This window comes from Anopheles ziemanni, chromosome 2 (genome assembly GCF_943734765.1).
Source record: "Anopheles ziemanni chromosome 2, idAnoZiCoDA_A2_x.2, whole genome shotgun sequence".
Taxonomy (NCBI): domain Eukaryota; kingdom Metazoa; phylum Arthropoda; class Insecta; order Diptera; family Culicidae; genus Anopheles; species Anopheles ziemanni.
In genome coordinates this window covers 45,631,640-45,638,835 of record NC_080705.1, presented here as the reverse complement: position 1 = coordinate 45,638,835, position 7,196 = coordinate 45,631,640, and positions in this window count along the sequence as shown.

Here is a 7,196-nt window from a genome sequence, read left to right as displayed (position 1 = left end):
GGTATGAATCGGATCCAAAAGATTCGTCCTCGGTCATGTCCGTCCATATTTTCCCTTTGTGTACGTGGATGGTCAGTTTTCCCGTACAGACGAGTGCCCGGTCTCAGATGGGATGCGAACTTCACCGCCGAGGGTTATATAAATTAATAAAAAAAACTGTATTTTCTATAGTCCCCAATCCCTAATAATTTGAATTGTTCATTTGGTTCAGGCTATCTAATTTGATCATTCCACTTATTTCCGGCCTACAAAACTTCAAAAATTGTCTTCATGAATTACATAAATACGACTTATTTTATGCTACAAATTCTTGAAATGACTCTAACTGCTCATGCTAGTAGGACGACGCAAGTGGTAATCTACGGTTAAACATCTACCACTCACCTCACCATGATCGTTGCTTGGTAGACAGAGATGGAAATTGCCAAGCTTATAATTTATCACCACAAATGATGTATGATTATTATCAGATGGTTCCAGGCGAATGGCTTAATGTTAATGATATACGTTTAATTTATGTTTATATTATGGTCCCACTTTCTTATAGCATGTCATATTTCAACGCCAAACAACCATTATCTCACAGTTTTTTTTCCTGTCACTGTTCCACTAAATTGTAGGTCGTGGTTTTGTCAAATATGTTTGCATTCACAACAACATTGCTATGTCGATTATCTATTTAAAAAACTCAAGCATTGCGATGGCCTCTCATTTCGATGTAAATTCAGTGCCGTTGCAAGTGCTTCTCAAATGAAATACTTTTTGTCGATATCTTCCGAAAGCGCGCCAAAATTACAACACTTTTTCATCTGAAATCACAACTGATACCTATGTTGAAACCAACACATACAGTGTAAACAAAACCATGATGGCCTCCCATTGATTCAATGCGCAGGATCCCCAGCCATCCACCGACGACACTACTACCATGAAGCAGTAGTGAAACATGTATACGTATACGTAGTGAGAATGCTTAGTAATTGAAAGGAGAAAAACTTGCAAATAAACACTCTGTGGCAAACGCTGGCCCTATAGACATCCGACAAAATCACATTTTGAGGATCTACACGTGTTCGTTCCGCTGAAAATCGTAACTTTTTGTTTGCGCCGTTTATACTAAAACGATATCGAACGCAATCGAATGAGAAGATTAAGACAAATAAAACATATGACATTCAAGATTTCTGTTATTCAATAAACTTAAACTCAGCAGTTTTAAAAGATCCTTTTACTATTAGTTTCATTAATCTCAACATCACAACTAACCATTAGCACATATTGGTCACTTACAAGCGGTTGAAGCCGATAAACTACGGTCGTCATAAATCAATTGGCATAAAAAAAAGGAAATTTATCATCCAGCTGGAAAAAGTAAAGCTTCACCACATAGGGTGGCAATTATTAATTTTTAGTACTGTTGCAACGCGTCAATGGCAACTCACCAATATCATAAAACCCTCAATGATCTAATAACTGGCGAATACATGTGAATAAAAATTAGGAGACAAGAGCGATGGTCGGCTAAATACAAAAACAAAGTACAACAGTCCGAATCAAGCGAAAAAGCAATATAATGGTTTAATTTGCATAACTTTAACAAAATGTAGATTTATGACCTCTAAAGTGATATAAATCTAGCTCAGAGGATTATACGGCAGTGATTTATATAGTTTTTATTCAGTTCGGTTGCTCGTTGCCCCTCTGCTAGCCATGGAAACTGCCTGATTTACCACGTATACCAGCCACAACCCGAAGTGAGACAGACTTGCACACATACGGAAAAGGGAAAGAAGCCGAATAGAGAGAAATATGCTTTAGCAACAACATAGAGATGAATAAAGAGAATACCAGTTGCTATAACTCAACCTGCCCGCTAAAAGGGGAAGGAAAACTAGCATTTTTTTTGCACTATGAGTGAATGCGCCACCGTGATTACAGCCGGATCATAAATCTTAGCAAGCTTCTTGGTTCACTTTTGTTGGCTGCCTCGAATTTCACTGTGCCTTCGTCGTGAAGTCTTGTCAGTAGCGATTCGCGAGGTAGTTTTTTATCTTACATTGCAATGTTATATACAGTTTTATTTAACTATTTACTAACCTACTCGAACGAAGTGCGAAGTTTTGGTAATTTTCCTATGTAATTTTCAATTTAATTTTTCTAAAGTTTTCCAAAAATATTCAATTGGTTGCCTTAGATTGAGTTCCAATTTATCAGACCCGGCTTTTTTAATCAAAAATAAGCCTGTTTTTTAATGCTTGTCTAATAAGGTTATTTGCTGTTCTTCGCACATTCATTAATGGGAAAATAAACCAATCGTTTGTTAAGGCACACTTTTTTATTACGCCCTTATTCGTTGATTGACCATTCAAACGCATCTTTTAAATATTGCTAATTCACTCTTATACTTTATCAGCACTAGTTCAAAAACTTGGTTTAACGGAAAATTGAACTGAAAATATATTTTATTTGTTTTCATTTACGGTACCGGTTTGCGGTGTCTGTCTTTGAACTCTCAATTGACAGTAACGCCAGCAAACTAACCAGATCAAGCTAAACCATGGAGTAAAAAGGCGGAAAAGCATCAAGCGCATAAAAACGTGTTTATAGAAGCTCACATATTAGATCAAAGAAAGCCGCAAGCACCGCCGTAAAGTAAACAAATGTATTTCATCGTCACGTTTCCCCGAAAATTTGACTGCATACACATATCATGTATGCTTGCTCGGTTTACCGCATTTAACACGAGTTGCCAAAGTTCGTTAGTGATTATGCTTTGGTGTTCTTTCCCGGGTATGTAATGACAGATCTCGTCAGGAAACAGTTAAATAATCTACTGACGTCTCTAGTCTGCCTATTAAGAAACATATTCAAACAGACGCATCCATTAAAACCGAACATCTTTAACCAAACATCCTTGATTTCATTATTTATCGCAATATAACCATTTTTTTGTGGTAATTTTTTGGTGCAATACAAAATTTTTTCGACCATTCGAATTGTAGCAAAGCCAGTGAACACCATTTATAAAATTTTTGCATCACAAATGGTTTCTAACAATTATAAATTTATAAGCAATAGAACAAACATATGAAATACGAATGCTGAGAAGGCGGTATAATCATTAAAGAGATCACAAGAAATGCACCCGGTGTCAAGAGATATTGTTTTGACAGTTCGATTCTGGGCCGAAATGATTAACACAAACTGGGTGTGAAACGATGTTTAACAGCATTGTTGGTGTCCATCGCACCTCGCAAACTCTGCAGTATGTTTAGCTACGTCGGGAATACGACCAACCTTGTCGATGCTATTATTTACTCAGTGGCTTATGAACAAATTGTTAAGATATTAATTTATTACTCCGTTTTAAGGAATTTCTTTTAAATATACCGCCATATTCATATGAACGTAATGAAACTTTTAACTTATTTCCACGAATGGGCATTAAAATGTCCTGTGTATTGTTTTTGTTTTCAAAATCTACAGTATCTTCAACAAAATAGAACGTAAAGCGTGTGGACACATTGCAACAAAATTAAAATGTCGTACAGTATCAGCACTGATTGCCCTTGCGGAGGTAAGTAAAATTGATGCATGTTTGAACACAGATCATCAGCAAAATAATAAAGTACGCAAGAGTAATCTTCCAGAATTTCTTGAAAACACTACAGCTACCATTTTACAATGAACGCTTCGTCATTGTCACGTAGCATACAGGTTAGAGACCAGATTCAGTTGAAGGCGCTCTTATATCAATAAAGCAAAGACAGCCAAGCAGTAGGAATTTGTTTAGGAGCATGCTGTTGTGGCACTTTAGTATTACAAAATGGTTTTTTTTATCAGACGAATTAAAAACATTAAAACGAGAACGACATGATCGTGTGTAGCGCAGACTGGGAACATCAGGATCGTTGAATGGAAGGCATAGGAATGTATTGGGACCGAAATTTGGTGGTCTGTAGATGTTTTTCAAGGAGTGGAAAGGAAAGCGTTATATAAATAGATAAAATAAAGACTGTAAATTTGTGAATCAAAATCTTGAAGGAAAATCTGAAGGTTTCACTGATGTAGACAAGCCTGGAAGAAAAGTTAATGTTACAGCAGAGCAACGACTAAAATCATACTGTAAAGACTAAGTTTTTCTTCCGGTCTTATGAAATAAAATTGGCGTAAATTCTCAACGCCAGGATGTACAAAACTGGTGTAACTAATTTTTCTCAGGAGCGGCTTGGGAGGAATTAGATCGTCTAAAAAACCTGGTTCAGTTTCATTCAGCAGATTCTGAAAACCAAAAGAGGATGGATTAATTATAAAAACTACTAATATATATTACTACAGTATGTATGCTCAAGTTTAAACAGATATACAGTTGGTCCCCGCAGTACGCTACATTCGATATACAGTCGATATCCGACTTACGCGGATAATAGGGACCAGAGAAATCCGCGTATCTCGAATATTGCTAGACACATAGCCTATACTAGGAGTTAAGAGATCGAGTTCTTGTGTACATGTATCATAGACCCGGTTGACAAAAATTCAAATTTTTTGCAGCTGTCATGTAGTACCAGCAAGTTTTTCCATGGCAGATTGCTGGGACTCTTGCTGGAACTACATAGTACCAGCAACAATGTCAATTTCTGTCAACCGGGGAGTATTCAAAATTTTACTTTGTCCATTAATATGAATGCAATGCAAGTGTATTCAAACAACATAAATTGCAATAAACGAAATAAAAAGTGTAAGTTATGCAAATGTGTAATTTACATATTTATTCGTGTGGTTCTACATCTCAGGAATTTAAATCAATGTAATAAACCCAATCTACTGTCAAATTTTGAAAACCGCGTATCTCCGAATCCGCGTATGTCGAGTACCGCGTACGTCGGATATCTACTGTACGCGAATTCGCAATACGCGATTTTTTACAAGTGACAGCTCATAGTGTTGCTTGAGTTCTGGAACAGAGATATAATTATGCAATGTAAGAAATGGAACACTTATTAGTGATTTGGATAAAATATATGTTCAATAAGCGGTTCCCTCTCAGTGTCAACTCTTCAATATGAGGTATAAACGAAATGGCAGAGGAAATCCGCAATACGCGAAAATTCGATATACGCTATTGCGTTCGGTCCCAAACATTCGCGTATTGCGGGGACCAACTGTACACTCAAATATGCAAGTGTAGAATCATCAGAAGCTCACTAGTGCTGAAGAAACTTCTTTCTGTTCTAGAATTGAAAAAGATGTATTAGAACTTTTAAACTTAAAAGACATATTTACGTAGCTTGAGTATTGCATAAAATTTGATACCGTTTAAATTCTAACGTAAAATTTCCAATAATACATGAATCTTAAATGATGATACGTTGCTCAAAATAATGTTTAGCTGAATCTAGCCAATTCAAAATATTTGGACATTTACACACATGTTTCGAAAACGATCTGAAAATTAGAAGGCAAGCTGCAGTGTATCATAACTAGATTTGCACGGTTCAGAAAATAAAAATACTGAAAATAAATTTAAGTCGAAGACTCTTATACTGTATCGTGTTGTCTTGAATAATTTTGTCACTCTGAGCCCACCTTTGTGTATGCAGGTCACAATTAATATGCACAACACATTATCCTCTTTCATACATACCCGAAATGCCAGAAAAAAGTGGAACAATATCACGTGGTACACATAAAAATTGGCTGATTAAAGAATGTCCATGTGAATCATTTGCTTTCTAAAATCAATAGGCATGCGCATGATGATCGCACTTCTATAAAATGAATTATTATTGATTCACCAACCAAACTTGGTATTATTGATTCACCATTTGACGTGCATGATGTGCATAATAGCTATTAAATGTAACACATTCTATAACATTACCCATCACCAGCTTTAACACACATTTATTATATTAGCTCACAACATGTTTTACACGCCTTTCAATATTCGCAACCATGGTCATCATGAACTTACCATTATTTTTGCTATCCTAACCTACTCTCTCAACTACATTTGTCAAAAGTCAAAATTATAAAATCTTGTCAAAAATAAACAACCTGCCCCAATTGTTCTAGATTTTAAACTAGAGTATGCAACTGTGTTGTTCAATTTTTAAACCTAAAACATTGCTGCGCATGGCATTTTCACATCGATGACGATTTCATGAACGAACATACCATACAAGCGCCTCTTGTATAGACAATGACATACTCAAGACGTAAATCTTGCAGTGGTTTGCTTAAAACCCGCCATCATGCCCTCTGTGGCACAGGAAATGAGCAATAAATTTATCACTGTACAAAGTGAACAGAGCAGACTTACATAGCGACGGTATCTAATTTCCCAACTGCCCATTCTCGTACGAATAGCCCATTTGGAATCGGTCGGAAACACCAACAACCTCGCGTTGCCCCTTCTGGTTGAGTCAATCGTTAGTTCTCTGCAACTCCACTGGGACATTTTTAACCATCACACACTTTTCACACTCGCTTAGTGTTAAACGAGCATCAACATCAATAAAAAGAGAAGGACAGCATCACCCCATACTCATTCGAGTGGTTCGTTATGTCATGGCGCTGTCACTGCCGTACAGAATGACAGATGCTCCTCTCATCTGCCCCATTTGCTTACTCGTAAGATTGTCCGTTTATATCAGCAGTATGTTTTCCCAGAAAATAAAAGTACAGATACGCACGTGACACGTGACGGAATAATAAATCAGGTCTAGTATGCTTTCTAAGCAAAGAACAGCACTTGAAACTCTGCCGCGTCCTACGGTTGTTAGGCAGTGGTGCCATAAATTTGGATTCTTAGAGCTTATGGCAGGGACTCTAATTTGGAGTGACTTGTTTTGAATTAGTTTTCTGTGGTTGTTCCTTTTTACATTCCTTTCACTTCCTTATCTTGTGTATTCTAAGATCGTAAGCCATAAGATCGTATATTTTATTTGCCTACCCAGTTTTAAAACCTGGTGTGTTGGGCATCGCGATTTTGTGTCTTTTCCTATTCTTAAAAACACATTCGAGAGAAACTTTTCTAGAATCTATTAGCCGTAACCCGATTGAACAATAAAATTCTAACAGCGTTTATCTTTTTTGAGGTTTCTGTCCATTTTACTTTTGAATAAATCGTTAAATCATTTCCAAATTCATTTATCACTCCTAAGTAGGTTGCACTCAATTAAAAACCTTCA